Source organism: Sceloporus occidentalis, unplaced genomic scaffold (assembly GCF_023333645.1).
Source record: "Sceloporus occidentalis isolate IW3139 unplaced genomic scaffold, rSceOcc1.0.p SCAF_6, whole genome shotgun sequence".
NCBI classification, from domain to species: Eukaryota; Metazoa; Chordata; class Lepidosauria; order Squamata; family Phrynosomatidae; genus Sceloporus; species Sceloporus occidentalis.
Window position 1 is genome coordinate 133,638,791 of NW_028316986.1, and position 18,175 is coordinate 133,656,965.

The following is an 18,175-nucleotide window of genomic DNA, read 5'->3' on the forward strand; positions in this document are numbered from 1 at the left end:
TTATTTTGTGAGCCCCTTTGGGTCCCTTTCTGGGAGCAAGGCGGCATGAAAATGAAACCAGTCTATCAATCAAATAAAATATTTCACACCAGGGAAATGGATTTTGCAGCCCTTGGGGGACAAAGGAGCAGTCAGACTAGTTCCCTTTATGAAAAAACACAGACTCATGGAAAATAGGAAGGTGGGACTTGGGGAGGAAGGCTGGAACAGACCCAAGTTGTGCTGTCCTGAGTGGAGCTGCATGGGTGTGCTGACTTGGGAAAGGCACTTTGCACATGCTCAGGGGCATCCTCATCCTTCTAGGGCTCAGATTTGGAAACAGATTCCAGAACTTCTGCAGCTGGAAAGGAAAGTAGAAAGGTGTGATGGAAGCAAACAGGCAGGCAAGGGTTGGGAATCTGGAGGAATATCTTGAATGAGGGTGGGAGGGCAGGTTCTGCCTGAAAGGTGACCAGATGTCCTAACAGCAAAGGAGGACAAGGCACCACAAAATGGGGGACATCCAAGAAAAAATGGAGGCCAAAGCTAAGGACATTCATATAAATGTAAATCCATGTTTCTTAGCCCTGCTCCAAATGGAGGGCATTTTGGAATCTCTCTTGGAGAAGGCTTGAAATGGAAGACAGGTCCTGGGGGGAAAGGAGGATGCCTGGACACCCTGTCTGCCTGGTCCTTTGGGACCCACTGCAAACACCCTTGGAAAATAGATTTGGAAACGGTCTCTGTTCATTTCCCCGGCCTCCCCATGAGATCCTGGGAATTGCTGGAGGAATGGAGGGACTAGGAGAGGGTGAGGCGCCCACCCAGGCCCACTTTGCCTTTGGTGGTGGTTGCACTGGGTTTTCAACCCCCCTCCCCTTCTGTATTTGTGGTGGGGAACCTGCTTCAACTTGGAGACAGGAGAGGAAGGGCAGGGTGGCCAGGGAAATGAGCCCAGGAGGCACAGTAGTTAAATGCCTGTACTACAGCCACTCACTCACAAACCACAAGGTTGTGAGTTTGATCCAGCCAGGGGTTCAGGGATGACTCAGGCTTGCATCCTTCAGAAGTTGCTAAAATGAATATCCCACTTGTTGGGGGCAATTAGCTTACATGTATACGGCTTAGAGAGGGCTCAGTGCGGTATGAAGCGGTATATAAATGTGAAGCTGCTGTTACTATTTCATCCTCCAATTCAAGCCATCTCCCCAGGAGGGATTCCCAAATGTCCTGCATTTGGCAAATGACTATTGAGGCCGAAGGGTTGTGGTTCTATTTTGCTGGTGTGTGTGTGTGTGTGTGTCCTCCTTTCTCATGACCTGTCCTCCATTTACAGCCTTCTCTCCAGGAGGGATTTCAAAGGATCCTCCATTTGGAGCAGGGATATATATATATATATATATATAATGTATATTATGTTGTGTTTATGTATATTATATGTATATTATGTTTATAATATATGTATATTTTATTATATATATGTGTGTGTGTGTGTGTGTGTGTATAACATATGTATATTTTGGTGGTCTATGTGGCTGTAATAAAGGTTGTATTTATAATGTTTTTTAAAAGGAGTCCAGAGGATTGTGGTTCTGTTTGCTCTAAAGGTGGCCAGGCATCCTCCTCCCCAAGGACCTGTCCTCCATTTCAAGCCTTCTCTCCAGGAGGAATCCCAAACGGTCCTCCATGTGGAGAGTTATCTTAGAAGCATGGGTTTATATATGTATATTATGTGCCGGTCTATGACTGCGATAAATATTTTATTCTGTTCTGTAGTTATATAAAGTGTGTTTTTTAAAAAACAGGCCAGAGGGCTGGTTCTGTTTTGCCAGGCATTCTTTCCCAAGACCTGCCCTCCATTTCAACCCTTCTCTCCAGGAGGGATTCCAATACGTCCTCCATTTGGAGCATCACTAAGAAACATGGATTTATCCTCATATTAGAGTGCTTTTTGTTTTTTAGCTTTCCTTTGGCCATGTCCTCCATCATTTTTTAGCCTCTCTCTCTCTCTCCCCCTGGAAGGCATATAAATACAAATGTATTATTATTATTATTAGAGAAGGCTGTCTCCATTAAGTTGGCCTCCATCCATCGTGCAGTGCCTGGTCCTCCATTGTTATGGGGGCGGCATCCATTCCTTGCCTTTGGGGAACAAGAGCAAAAGGGCTTGCGCTGGTTGGTGATGCTGCTGCAAAAGGAGGCGGGAAAAAAGGGCAAGCGTTCCAAACAAGCGCGCCCCCGCGAGACAGAGACAGACAGAGCTGAGCCCGGGTCCCTCTGGCGCGCGTACCCCGGGCGCGTGCGTCTTTGTGTATGTGGGTGCGCGCGCGCGGCTGCAGGGACATAAGGACCGGGCCTGTCTGAGGGAAGGCGGAGAGCGCATGCGCGGTTGTCCTTTCTGTTGCCTGCGTTGTGTGAGACAGGCGGCGACACCTGCAGCAGCAGCAGCAGCAGCAGGGCTTTGGCTCTTGGCCCTTTCCCTTGCTGTGCTTGCTGTTTGGTTGTTTACTTGCTGCTGTTGTTGTTGCAAGTCATTTTTGACACCCTAAGACGAACTTAATGGAGCCAGCCTTCTATAATAATAATAATAATAATAATATTTTATTTCTATGCTGCCTCTCCACCAGGGATTGAGATGGTTTACAAAACAAAAAAACAAAAAAACTACATAAATAAAATAAAATAAATCTGTAATAATAGTAATAATAACAATAATACATGTTTATTTATATGCTGCCTCTCCACCAGGGATCAAGGCAGCTTACAAAACAAAAAAAATCAAATAGCTACATAAATAAAATAAAATAAATAAAATCGATACATTACAAAATAACCCCATAAATATCCCCTTCCTCCCTCTCTTAAACAAATAAAATCCCCGCGTACTAAAATAAGCACAATTTAAAACATTCCCATAATGGTTAAAATATCCTTATCATCATCAAAGGTGGGAAGAGACAGGAGGAATATTCAGTATATCGATCCATTCCGTTCTGTAGTGGTTGGAGTGCTGAACTGGGGTTCGAATCCATTCCCCACTTGGCCTTGATCAGGTCACACTCTCTCAGCCTCAGGGGAAGGCAGAAGTATAAATCTCTGAAGAAACCTGGCCAAGGAAAGCCCCGAGATAGGGTCACCTTAAGTCAGAACTAACGACTTGAAGGGACATAACAAAAACTAGGTGGGCCTTGTGTGTGTGTGTGTGTGGTGGAATATAGCCAGGAAGGATATTTAGCCAACCCACCTTAGTTTGAAATCAAGCCCCCTAAGCTTCTGCTTGGGCAGGTCACACTCTCAGCCTCCTCAGGGGAAGGCAGTGGCAAATCCCCTCTGAACAAAACTTGCCAAGGAAACCCCATGACAGGTTCACTGTGGGGGACTTGAAGGCACACGACACGCAACAGTATCAGGGACTCTCCTTGGCCAGTCTTGTTCACTGAGGCTGAGAGAGTGTGACTTGCCTGAGACCACCCCCAATGGGTTTAACATGGCCGAGCAGGGATTCAAACCCTGTTCTCCAGAGTCATAGGAGTTTATCACACTGGGGCTGATTTTGGCATTAAAGAGAGATTAAAGTGCATTTAAAGCATCCCACAAATGAAGCAAAAATGATGAGTAATTGCATGAATGATCATCACACACAATTGCGTAAATAAAGTGATATTGGAAATGCATTGTCACGGAAATCCTGAAAGTAAAAAGATGTGCGTTGATGCTTCTTTGTGATCACTTTAATGGCCGGTTTTGTGTGATGTTGTGTGAAATCGTTTTGCGTAATTACGTGAAGTTTCCGGCATATTCACGGATTAAACTCCCAATCACCTTCGTGTGATAAACTTGATAGGCCAACACTCAGACCACTGTGGCAGGCTGGTTTTCATAGCAAAGTACGGTATGGCATCATCCAAAATCCACATGACAGTGATACCTTTATTGGGCCAGCCAAAATGTACACGTGCACACACACACACACATATATATCAGGATGAGAGATAGAAGAGGGATGTCTGTATGCTCTCATCCCTCCCTTCTTCTTCTTCAGTGTGTCTGAATAGGGCTGTCTGGCTTGACGGAAAGCACTGCCAGTGGAGAAGGCCTAGACACGAGAGCGACAACACCCACAGCCCTCTCCCCAGTTATAAAAGGACAGGATAGGAAAGGCAGGAGTGTGTGTGTGTGAATATAACCAGGGAGTATATTTAATCAACCCGCCAGAGCCAGTTTGAAAAATGAACCCTCCAAATGAGCCATTCACTCAAAACCACAAGGTTGCGAGTTCAAGACCAGCAAAAGGGCCCAAGCTCGAATCAGGCTTGCATCCTTCCGAGGTCGCTAAAATGAGTACCCAGACTGTTGGGGGCAAATTAGCTTACTTGCTAATTAGCTTACTTGCTGTTCACCGCTATGATCTTTGGAATAGCGGTATATAAAAAAAAAACTCCCATGGAAACCCACGGGTGACTTTAGGTGAGAAGTCACACTCTCTCAGCCTCAGAATGGCAAGAGGAAAACCTCTATGAAGAAACTTTGCCAAGGAAACCCCACAACAGGTTCTCCACCTTAGGGTGGCCATAAGTAAAAAATGACTTGGAGGCACACAACACAAATGTGTGTGTGTGTGTGTGTAATGTATGTGTGTGGGAGAGCGCCAGAATGATGGGGTTTGAGTGGCTAGGGCCCATTTCCCAGCTTGGCCATGAAATCCACTGGGGTGACCTGGGGCAAGTCACACTCTCTCAGCCTCAGAGGATAACAGTGGCAAACTCCCTCTGAACAAATCTTACCAAGGAAACTGCATGTTACGTTCACCACCTTAGGGTTGCCGTAAGTCAGAAAGGATTTGAAGGCACACAGCAGCAACAGCAGCAACCAAACAACAGGGCTTCCAGAGCGGGGCAGCCCCCTTGAGTCTCTTAGCAGCCAAAACCATGATAATAAAGGGGAGACCTGGCACCATCTTTAAGGTGGGTACAGAGATTGTGGCATAATAGTGCTTAGATGGACTAGCATCTTTTTGTTCTGTTTGTCCAGAAGGGAGCCTCCACACACACACCACCGGCCTTGTACCTTGGAAATAACCAGGCGCAAAGGTGTGAGGGGCAGATGGCGCTGGGTCCCTTGTTAGAGTGAAGAGGGGCAGGAGCAGCTGTTTAAAGCAGAGGAAAGGCAGGAGGAAGGGATGGAGGGTCGTAAAAGGCTCCCTGCTGGGGCTGTCATGCTGAAAACAAGGGACCACACATGAGAGGAAGATGCAGAAGGCAAGCTGAGCCAGCAGGATGACACAGCAGTCCAACCAGGGGCAGATGGGGCACCGGTGCAACACAGGATGGCAGGGGCATAACAGGATGGGCAGAGGGAGAGAGAAGACAGGGCTATTTTTGGAAGGCTCAGACTTGTTGCTATGTACTTTCAAGTCTTTTCTGATTTACATTTTGGGGATGTTATGCTAATATTCCTCAAGGGACTTAGAAGGAGAATGCAAGGATCTCCTTTTCCATCTGAACCCTTGCAGTGGCCACAGCCTTAGTGTGGTTTTTGAAAGGGAACCCAGCAGGCAGGCCACATAGGTGATTTGCAGTGCAACCCAGTCCGTGTTGATCCAGGCTGCATCTGCACTGCAGAAATAATACAGTAATCCAGGTTGACACCACTTTAACTGTCATGTCTCAGTGCAATGGGATTGTAGTTTGTTGTGGCCCCAGAGCTGTCTGGCAGAGAAAGCTAAATATCTCACTAAACTACGTACACACTCCAGGATTCCACAACAATGAGCCATAGCAGCTAAAGTGGTGTCAAGCGCTAGTATTATTTCTGCAGTGCTGATGCAGCCTCCGAAATAATAAACCTCCTTCCCAATTAACCTAATCTTGCCTTTAGATAAAGGATTGGAGAGAGCTGCTGCAGAAAGGAGAACTGATGGGGCAGGCTGAGTTTTAAGAGATCTGGGGGTCTATCCTTGGGAGAAGGAGAATGGAGCAGGAGCTGGAGGCAGGGTGACCAGGCATCCTGCTTTATTTTCCAGGACCTCTCCTCCACTCCAAGCCTTCTGTCCAAAAGGAATTCTAAAATGCCCTCCATTTGGAGCATTACTAAGAAGCATGGATTTATGGCCCCTTACAATACTATGATTCTATGAAATATTTATATTATGTGGTTTTTTTGAAAAACAAAAAAAACACAAAACCAGGCCAAAGGGTTGGTTCTGTTTCACCAGGAGGACCAGACCTGTTCTCCATTTCAAGCCTGCTCTCCAGGAGGGATTCTGAAATGTTCCCCATTTGGCACAGGGCTAAGAAGCAGGTGTGTGTGTAATGTGCTGGTTTATGATCTTAATAAAGATTCTATTCTATTCTATTCTATATTTATAAGTGTTTTTAAAACCAGTCCAGAGGGTTGGTTCTGTTTTGCCAAGAGGAGAAGGCATCCTCCTTCCCCTCCCAGGATGTGTCCTCTATTTCAAGCCATCTCTCCAAGAGGGTTTCCAAAAAGTCCTCCATGTGGAGAATTATATAAGAAGCATGGGTTTATATATGCATATCATGTGCTGGTCTATGACTGCAATAAAGAGTGTATTCTATTCTGTATTTATATTGTGTTTTTATAAACAGGGCAGAGGGTTGGTTCTGTTTTGCCAGTGTGGTCAGGCATTCTTTCCCAAGATCTGTCCTCCATTTCCCCAGGAGGGAGTCCAAAAGGTCCTCCCTTTGGAGCATCATTAAGAAGCATGGGTTTATCCATGTATATTATGTGGTCTATGACCATAATAAAGACTATATTCTATATTTATATTAAGTGTTTTTTTTTAAAAAAAAACAACAGGCCAGAGGACTGTGGTTCTTGTTTCACCAGGGTGACCAGGCATCCTCCTTTTTCCTCCAGGACTTGTCCTCTATTTCAAGCCTTCTCTCCAGGAGGGTTTCCAAATCGTCCTCAATTTGGAGCATGACTAAGAAGCATGTGTTTACAATTTTATTAAGTGTTTTTAAAACCAGGCCAGAGGGTTGGTTCTGTTTCGCCAGGGTTACCAGGTACTCTTTTTTCCCCAGGACCTGTCCTCCATTTCATTCTTTTCTCCAGGAGGAATCCCCAAATGCCTTGCATTTGGAGCCTGACTAAGATTTGTGGGGTTTAACCATTTCTAGGGACTTTATCCCACAGGGGATAATTTTGGCATTAAAGAGAGATTAAAGCGCATTTAAAACATCCCACAAATGAAGCAAAATATTTTCTAGAACATATGCCACTGGCAGGTCCATTTTGTTTTGTTTTGTTTTATTTTATCTACAGTGCTTTATAAAGTTTAATTAAAAAAAAAGAAAAAAGAGGGGGAACACACTTTCGTTACTTCCTGATACCATCCTTCAGCCAAATCATAACTGTAACGATATCATCTGTATACCTAGTTTTCAATTTGGAGTCATAAAGATTAATGAAAAGATTTGCCCTCTTTCTTATTTTATACTTTTTTACCCTATTCTTAAATACATGATGACCTTATTTTACGTTTTGTCAATACCCTTCCTGAAGTATTCCATTTTCTTTGAGAAAGGGGTATCTGTTCGTTCTTTTCCCTCTTCATTCTTCCAATGCACTTATATTTATTATATTTCCCCATTTATTATTTAAATATTCATATACATTCTTTTCCAGTTATCTATTATGCTTTCTTTTTGGGACAATAAATCCACCTCTGTCATATCGATTAATTTTATTTTGTTTGTTTTTGTGGGTTTTTTTGGTATTATATATGTGTGTGTGTGTGTGTGTGTTTTCTCTTTTTGTGTGGGATTTTTTCTTTTTCTCCTTTCATCGAATGTATATATAGTGTTTAGATACTATTTAATGTATTTATTTTGTCCTATTTGTTAGGTAAGAATGAGTATATGTGTTGAGTCAATGTTTGTGTAAATGTTTTTTATTAAATGGATAGATAAATAAATAAATAAATAAATAAATAGAGTTTAATAAATTATAGTAATTAATTAATTAATTAATTCCCAATCGCCTTCATGTGATAAAGTCCAGTGAGTGCTTCCAGCTTTGTGTCTGGCCCTGCCCTCCCTTTCCCTTGGGGGTGTCCTCCATTTGTGGGTCCCTTGTCCTCCTTGGGGGGGGTCACCTCCAGCAGGGGTTGCGTCTCTCCTCCATCTCTCTTTCCTTGGAAGCTAAGTCCAGAGTTACAAATGAAACCTGAGAGAGAGAGAGAGAAGGAGGGAGGGAGGGAGGCAGAGAGGGAGGGAGGGAGAATGCAGTGCAATGTAAGCCAAGCCAGGCAGGGAAGCAAGCAAGCAAGCAAGGGATTGGAGGCTCCCACGTGTTGTGGCACCGCCCGGGGAGGGTCCAGGGGGTCTGGGGCGTTTCCTTGGACAGCTCGCCTGGACACAGCCCCTTCCTCCTCCTCCTCCTCCTCCTGCCAGCCTTTTTGTGCCTCTCTCAGTCCTAGGCTGCTTTGGGCATCAAAGGCTGTCAGCCCTCCCTCCAAGCATGGCTGCCTATCTCTCCCCTGCTGCATCTGCTGCATCCCACTTCTACACCGAGGAGCAGGAGTACCTGCAGGCTTACGAAGATGTGCTGGAGAGGTACAAAGGTACGGTGGAGCAGCTTACGTCCTGCCCCAGGGTAAACCCAGGCCACGGATTTGCCGGCTGCCCGCTGCTCAAGCCTTGCCTTAAAATAGCTTCTGGGGGCTGCTTGCAGCCAGGCAGGGGAAACAGGTGGCAGAGGGAGGAGGGCCAGGGGGGACTTTTGGCTCTTTCAGGGGCAGGCGGTAGTAAACACCAGGCAGGCTAGTCTAGGGGCACCCTGACAGCCCTTGCCTTGGCATGACTAGGGGCCTTTGTACAAGGCAAGGTCACTGCCTGCTCGCCTCTTTCTTTCTTTCCTCCCTTTTTCTTTCCCCTTATTTCCTTCCACTTTCCTCCCTCCCTCCCTCCCTCCCTCCCTCCCTCCTTTCCTTCCTCCCATCCTCCCTCCTTTATTGTTTTTCCTTCTTTCTTTTCTTCCCTCCCTCCCTTATTCTGTCTTTCCTCCTTTCTTTTCTTCCTTATCTCCCTCCCTCCCTCCCTCTTTCTTTCTTTCTTTCTTTCTTTCCTCCCGTCCTCCCTCCCTCCTTTCTTCTTCCTTCCTTCTTTCCTTCTTTCTCCCTTCCATTTCTTCCCTCCCTCCTTCCACTCAGAGCAATTAAGAGCCACAGCCCTTGCTTTCTCTTTGAGGGGATGCTGCTGTGATCTCAGGGAGATTACTACTGCCAGACTGGGTTGTGTGTGGCTTGCGACCTGGTGCACTGTTGACTTTGCAGCAGAAGGATGGGTTCTTAACAGATAGCAGCAAAAACAAATAAATAAATAAAATGCCTTAAAGTATTTATGGCAGAGAAAGTTTAGAATAAAATGACTATCAAGGTTATTTCCGTTGGAGTATGTATCTGGTCCTAAAACTCCATCCTGTTATATTTTTTTTGTCAGCTGAGGCTGGGAGGATGACTTTGCATCTTGCAATAGGCTGGTAGGGACAACAATACGAGCCACTTTCTTCATCATCATTTAACTCAGTGGAGACAAGTGTCAGATTCTATTAAAATCCAGTGTTGCTGTTTTTTGTATTGTAATGGAAACAAATCACTTTCACTATTCTCTCATCCTGTGTCATATGGAAATATACTTAGGTCTATTAGATGTTCATTTGGGATGATAAGTGGATTTCATCTTAACAATGTTTATGACAATTGTTGATATGTACCTTCCTGTCAACTCTGACTTAGGGCAGCCCTATCAAAGGGTTTTTTTTTGGCAAACAATTAGTAACTATTAAGTAACAATTACCTGATCATTATGCCTCAATGCCAACAGTTTGGCAGAACCTTGCTTACTGTATGCATGTTTCATGTTTGCTACTTGCTGTTGGTTGAACTGCCTGCAGGGCAAGGGTATTTTTGGTAGTAATTCCTTAATAACACAAAAGATTTCATAGGATAAATTATCCCAAATTTAGTAAGGCGTTAGATGAAATGTACCTAATTTAATGTGAATAGAATAGTTTCATTTTGTCATCTAGCTCCCTTTCATTTTTGCTGTTTATCACTGGAAAAATTATTTTCATATTCATCTTTGGATTTGGTCTTAAAAATTGATTGGAGCTGGTAGATTACTCCAAATGTGTTTGACTTACAATTTATGTTTCCTTAGAAGATTTTTAATGATTCCTTTGTGTCCATGGGCAATTGTGTCGGTGTAGCTATGGAGCATGTGCAGCGTCTAACAATTTAAAAGCATTAGCCTGCTATCAGCTGGGTATTGTTAGGCTAAATATGCTTGGAGAATCAAAGAATATACAGTAAATGTATATATTGTGTAGATGCATCATCAATACATTTATAATATTTAGGGAATGTTAAGATTGTTGTGATCAAGATACAATATAAAATAATGCGTTGCCCTTTTTTGATTGAAGATGAACCTCTTAGTAAATTTTAATGATACTTTGTTGAAATATCTTGCTCCCAGGCTTGCATTCATCACTGAACCCCTTTAGGCCTCCTCTTCGGTGCCTGTTATTCTAGAGATTTTCTCCTTTAGGGCCTATCATGACAAAATTAAAACCAGTCCCATACAGTGCTTTGCTTGTTTGCATGGAAATAAGTCTTACTGTGCCCAGTGGGATGTATTCCCTGCCAAATGTGCATAGAATCTCATCCTTAGCTGCATGCACATAGTCCAGATGAAGTTCAGAACTGTTTTTCTCTATACATATAAACACCAATGCCTCAACAGTTATTAAAAGTATGAAATTGAGACATGCATCTCCAAATGCTGAGAGGCACGTAGACACTCACCAAGGACTTAGCCCCAGTTCATATTCACTGCATGCCTAGAGATGGTATGTCTCCCCTTCACTCTTCACTTGTTCACTATGAAGGACATTGATGGAAATTTTGCTGGTCCTGACGCAGCTATAGTTCTAGGAGGCTACTCACCTAACTACCATGTTGTTGAATGCACATCCCTGTTAATATCAAAAGATCTGTCTGGCCAGTTCATGAGAACTTGGATGATCCTTACAGTATGAATGGAGATATGCACCTAGATCCACATCTGCATTGGCAAAACAAACTGATGCAGATCTCTTGTCGAACTGGGGAGCGATGGTCTCCATATGCATATATGATTATGTGCTCCCTCCTGTATAAAATGCTTTATAAAGGTCTTGCATTATTCTAAGAAGAACTTGGATTAGGTGCTTTAAGTTAGCAATATGAATATGGCAGAAGCTTGTGGATAGTGCGGGAAAGAACAAGAATGATTTATCCCCAAGCTTCAGCAAGTCACAGTCTTTTTAAAAAAATATTTTGAACAGTTCATCTGCTTTGCACATCAGCTGATGTATTTGAAATCTTGATGAGTATTATATTCAGTTACTGAAAAAGAAGAAATCCTTTGTGTTCATCATGGTGTATGGAAAAACTGGTAAATTCATTACAGGATAATGTGGTCTCCAGCCAGTTAAGGTTTCCCATCAGACTGTCAGTGGTATGACTTCACTATAGTGAGTGTTACTCTGATGACTTGCTGATCTAATCTGATCTAATCTGAAAAGAATGGTTACAATATATGCCATCAACAGGGAGTGACATTTCACATGATACTGAAAGAAACCCACAATTGTGCTAACTGCTTTCATCAAATAAATATTAGATTCAAGTTTTAGCTTGTGAATTAGAAGGTATAATAGAATTATTTTAATAGTTTTTTTTTTTAAAAAAAGATCTGGTTACAGAATACTTTTGCATATTACTCAGGTGCCAAGTTATCTGTGACCCAGCTGTTGAATATCGTAACTAGCAGAGTCAGCTGTAGAAAATTCATTGCAATTCATTGCCGGTCTTGAGGGTGGGAATCACATGTTTCTGTGTATGATTAGTAATTCAGAGGTACATGATTGAAAATCTGTTGCCTAAAATGAGTTATGTTAGGTGAATATTTTACTAAGGTTTCTATGGTTTTAGATTGATCACAACTGATGTAAAATCTTTTACAAAAATTCGTATTATCTTAATTGATTTTAAGATGAAACACAGGAGACTTCCACTGTATGGTTACAAACACTGTCAAGCATGTCCTTTGGTAGGACAAGTAAATAAAAAGAAAATACAACTATTCTGTAAACGTGAGATAACATACAGTTGTTGTCAGCTACTGAGTGTCTTGACAGTGTTAACCTTCTTTACACTAAAAAAAATCTAATGTATTCTAATAGGAAAATGTTCTACCTCAGCTGATACAGAAATAATTATGAATGCAACCACTTATTCATGGAGGAAAATTGCTTCTTTGTGTGCTGCCCCTCTAAAAATGATCCACTGAGATGCCTTGTGTGCTGTGAAATGTCCTTTATTATGCCTTTTATATTATAACATTCATTTTGCTTCTGGTTTAACAGAGATGTTGTAGAACAAGACAACACATTTATAATACTGTGTAGCAAAATTATATCTTGAGACATTTGGCTTAAAATTCCAGTATTCTCAGTGAATATAAAGTATTCAATGAACAAATCTCAGTTGGGAGAAAGAGTTCTGTGAGAGTGCATAAATATGAAAAAACACCCTATAATGCATTATTTGTACCCATTGTATGTTCTTCCCTTTTCCCCTTCCATCCCCCTCCAGCTGTCTTATGTGAGACATATGGTATAGGGGAAACAATTACCTGTCAGAGTTTAAAATGATTTGGTATTTTGTTTAAAATGCCTTCAAAGGTTCTGTTAGCATGCCTGGAAGCCAGGACTCTTGCAGTGGAGTCAGCAACATTTCTGTCCACAAATGCAGGTGGCATGGAATGGCAGATTAGGACCTGCACATCATTGGTGGCCAAGGTTCACTCTGGGGCAGATGGGGACTGGGCTCCCCCTGCTGCCATAGATATCAACAGCCTTCCCCAACTCTCATTTTGTGCTTCCTTTTAGCTGCAGATTGCCCAAAAGTGGCTTAGATGAAGTTAAGGTAAAATGCAAATGATACAAGTGAAAGAACTGCTACATTTGTAAAACATTTGAAATAAGACACTGGGCCTAATGAGATCCTGGCACATTGAGGTTGGTATTCAAGTGGTGAGATACACATAAATAAATGGTGTTACACATGTGGGGTAAATTATTCATCATAGCACAAGAGATTTATGCTATGCCAAGGGGATGTTGGATTGTCACCTGAGTCTGATAGGCCATCTCTTCACATTTCTGCACTCCATTCTGCCAGCAGAAGGCCTTTCTGTTCTTTGTGCTGATAGTTTTAACATGTTTGCAATTAGACATTTAGTGAGGATGTTCCATGACATCACAGCCTCTCAACTGATGTCTGTTTTTGTGCAAATTGATGTGTTCTGTTCTTAAATATGACACTCTACTCACACTTAAATGACCATGATCTGAAATATGCTTAGGATCTCACATAGCTACTCTGTGTTAGTCACAAGTTTTTCTGTCATATTTTTTCCATTACTTGATAAAAGACTGTTTTATAATCCATCAAATGTTAGTCATTCCTAAATGTTAGACATCTAACATTTGCTCAGCAATTTCTTATTAACGATACAGTGGGCCTGCCATATTGACAGGCTGCTGATTTGTGATTTTGACCACCTGTGGATTGCCATGCCTCATATTATTCAATCGCAGTGACATGAACATGCACCCACTGATATAGGGCACAATTGTCTTTTGGCATCGGGGTGGTGGTGGAACCGAACCCTCGCTGATAAGGAGGGCCCATAGCACTGGTCTGTAAGCTGATACCCAGTCCATGAGCCATCAGCTGCTTTCTCCTGGTGAATTTCCAAGATAGCAAGAAACCCAGCCAGTGGTTACAAATATAATACAGATCCCTGGCAGATTAGAGGCAGAATGCTGATCTCCCACATCTGTTATCTGAGAAGCGCTGTTTTAGATAGGCTGTAGCCCCTCCACCTGATTACGATACAAGTTGTTTTGATTTTGCAAAACCAGAAGTGTCTAGTTTAGAAGTATTTGCTCAGAAATGCTGTTGTGTTTTGCTGCTTTTCTCTCTCTCTGTCTGCATCTTTGGCAGTCTGTACATCCTCCTATAAGTTTGCCTCCTTGCACCCTCCATCATTGTCCACCCCTAATTTCAGGAAAATGTTGTATTAGTAGCAGTTCTTTGATTAATGATTTTTAATCAATTTAATCAATGGGCCTCAATAGTTCATCGTATATATTGTTAACAATTAAAATACATTTCTTTTCGGTGCAAATAGATTGTCATAAGTCATGCTCCTTGAGAATTAAATTGTCAGTCTATCTCCCCTTGCACAAATTATTTGGAGACAGCAGTAGACACTGAGATATTTCATGCTTGGGAAGCTTGTGCAAACTTAGATTGGCAATTTATAACATTCTCTCATGAGCTGAAAAATCTATTTAATTTTACCAGTAGGATACTCTAGGTACTGGTGATCAGTTTGGAGTTGCTTTTTCATCCAGAATGTCTCATCGTGGATGTAAATGGCTACAGTGCCAAATGAATCAGGCAATAGTGATGCCATGCTGTCATCCAATCACTTGGCTTCTGACATCCTAGCCTACATGCTCCTTTTCTTTGCTGTTACCACATGTAGTCATGGTCTTAATGTCACAGAATCAAGACACGAGAGATTGATGGGACCAGTTCTGTGACCCTACCCACTTCGTTGGAAGTTTAAATTCTCTCTAACATGTAATTAGTAATACTGAGTTTAATACTATTTTTATGTTAGCATAAAATCAGCAATACTGGCAAAAAAGCTGATGATTGTTGCAGCAAATCATTAACTGAACAATACCAGAACATGTCTTAGACATGATTTCAACTTTATAATGTGTAGTTTGCCTGGCACAAGTTGGAATTTTTCCATTTTAACAAGTACTCCTTTCTGCATATGGAGCATTCTTATTCTCTTTTCCTCTTCTGTCATTTTTCAGATTCTTTAAGATAAGTAAGCAGAACTGGGTACAGATCAGCCCTGGCCTGTGTTTGGCAGCAGTGAGTTGAATATGAACATTGAATTCTCTTCTCTCCAGAGCTAACATATAAATAAGGAATAAAAGGAAGGTCATTTCAGAGGAGGGAACTGGCCAAACCATCTCTGAGTAGTCCTTGCCTCAGAAAATCCTATGAAATTCATGGGGTTGCCATGAATTTCACACACACAAATCACAATGATATATCATGGAGAGGAAAGCTTTGAACAGAAAGAGGGACTATGTCAGTGTAGCTGAGCAGATCAGAAACCTTCTAAATCATTATTTGTATGACTAGTTGTTTCATATGAAAGACCGATCGACTGGTGTGACCAGTTGTTTCATAACAATGAAAGAGAGGGTGCATCCAGACAGATTGAAAAACCCAGATTTTGTTCCTGTTCCTTTTAATTTTATACTGGGTTAAAATAAACCACCTGGGGGACTGGTATACAAAGTCTCTGATCACAGTGGGAGTAGACAGAAAATATTCTGAGATAAACAAAATGTGAACGGGTCTCAAAAATAAAATTGGAAAGAACAAGAACAAAATCTAGGATTCTCTGGTCTTTTAAAATCAGTCTGGATGTGCCCATTAAGAAAGAAAGAAAGAAAGAAAGAAAGAAAGAAAGAAAAGAAGGCAGACATGTATTAGACATCTATGGAAAACTTTGGTTATATTTTCCAAAATCTGAAAATAAAGGCTTCCAATCATTCGTTTAAAAGAATAAAGAAAAGTTTGCTTTTTAGTTTTTTAGTTGGAGGTCCAACAAATTAATTGTACCCTTTACTATAATTGTTTATGATGGAGAGAGAATTGAATTAATTGGGCATCTAAATTAAGACTGTGCATATGGGATGATGTAAAGATTATTGTACTTTTTAGAAAGGTTTGACAGCATACTTGTGAAACTAACCATATGAATAAAACTATGATCATGTTCATACTCATACTTGATATAGAATGTTTTGCCTTCATATGGAGCAACTTTGCTTCTTAAATCACAATGAACTGCAAACAGAACAAGAAGTCTTTAACCATAGTTTCCCATTTTGTTTAAACTGAGAGATGGCAGTTACCTGCTTTGGAACAAGCCAGACAACTGACAGCTTGAAGTTGACTTTAAGAGCCTGTCTTCCAGAGCTGGCAACCATAGTTTCCTGTGTCCAACAAAAGAAGTAATTTTGTCTAATTGGAGACATCCTGGTTTAAGTGTGGCTTATAGAAAGGGAGAACTGTTCACAGCCAAAGGCTTGTGTATTTCTCATCTTAACAGACTGAGAGATGATTGTCCAAACCAAATAAGTACATGTTGTGCATATGAAACGTGTAAAGGAGGAAATGTAGAAAGTGTCTTAACCTGTATTCAAACTTTGGATGTTCAGTCAAGCTGATGCCATTGTTTAGTGAAAATGACAAGTCATAATCAGTATTAGTCAAAATTTCTAGTTCAAAACTGCATGAATTTAGGTACAATGTTGTTCTTGGTTTTACAATTTGGTTTAAGAAGAAGTATAAAGGTAAAATAAAACAGATTGTGAATTTTCCAGTGAGGAATTTCTAAAAATAAGCAAGTAACATGATCGGGTGACACTATAACTTAATTCTTGATGTAGAAATAAAATCTAGGCAAGTATAGGTTGCATATTCTTTATCCAAAACACTAATAAGTGTTTTGGATTTTGAATTTTTTCAGATTTTGGAATATTTGCATATACATAATGAGATATCTTGGAAATGGGGCTCAAGTCTGAGCATCGAGTTCATTTATGTTTGATATACACCTTATACACAGTATTTTAAATAATTTTTGGATTACACAAAATTTGTGTACACTGAACCATCAGTAAGCAGAGGTCACTATCTTAGTCGCCCATGTGGACAATTTTGGATTTCAGTATATTTCGGATTTTGGAATTCTGAATACAGATATTCAACCATATTGATAATGCATGTGTATTTATTTTAACAGTAATTAAGACATTGATAAACAATGGGCTGATTTAGATGTAATGCTGAATCATGGTTTATTGTTATATGAATGAAATGTGGGGATCCTTAGGCTTTGATTGTCCTCCTTTTCCTTTATACATATGGGAAGAAGACTGGAATCCTTAACTCTGGGTTTTCAATAGCCTCCTTTTTCCTGGGTTATCCCAACTTGGGGGGGGGACAACCATATTTTTTTCTAACTGAGGTTAGCTCTGACAAATAAGAATAACACTGTAGCTTCAGTTCATGTGTTCTCAACTAACCTCTAGTAGAACAAACCACAGTTTCCCAGTTTTGGATGTAACAGTAAACTGTGCCTTTTTAAGAGTGAATAAACCAAGTGAACACAGCTTTTCCCCTTCATATGAAGTAAGAGAAGGGGGAGAAGTGCCAGAGGCTCAGAGCAGTTTGTCCTCATGGTACTTAAACATGACATAGTGTTACATGTTAACCAGGCTATTCTATCAGCACCACAAGAATGGTTTATGTCCAATCAAGTTTGTCCAATTTGCAGCCTCATCATTAATGAGAAATTATTGGATTTGATTAACTATTTCATAGTTTAAAGTTTAAAATGTTGAATTATGATCCAGCACCTAAATCCAATGAAATGCAGTTGATTTCAGTGAAAAAATTTAAAAAAACATGCTTGACTTTCTGTTTCCTCTTTTCTCATCTCTCCCTTCTTTACTCCCTCTTTCAAAACACTGGGACATAAAAATGTATATCTTTGCTTAGTAGTGTTTAGAATGAATCATATTTCTTTAAAGCAAATCCATGCAAATAATATATATCTAGACTCTAGAGTGTTCCTTGCTTGTATGAACTTCTGTTTAGAACAACATCCTGCAAATGTCAGATATGATGCAGCTTCATTGCATGCCTGACATATTTCTTGAGACAACGCCTTGGTTTTCTGCCACTGGATTATGTATTCCATGCAATGAATGATTGCAACCAACTTTTAAAAGAAATCAAGTATTAGATGTACATTTACTTGGAAATGCAATTCAAATCTTTAAGCCATAATTTTAAAGTATCCTGACTCTGCAATTTTATACTATTAAATGGAATACAGTTAATTTGCTGCTGCCCTTTTTTCATTAACTTCCCCTACATTTTGTGTGAAAAAAGCAGCAGGAGGAAGGAGTGCTGTGAAATTGCTGGAATATTCCTGCACTTAAGAATCTCCTC

At 41.0% G+C, this 18,175-nt stretch overlaps 1 protein-coding gene across 1 annotated transcript in view; it reads left to right on the top strand.

The window, feature by feature from the left end:
• LOC149311412 (dystonin-like) overlaps nt 1–18,175 on the top strand; it is a 401,747-nt gene that overhangs the window by 51,305 nt on the left and 332,267 nt on the right.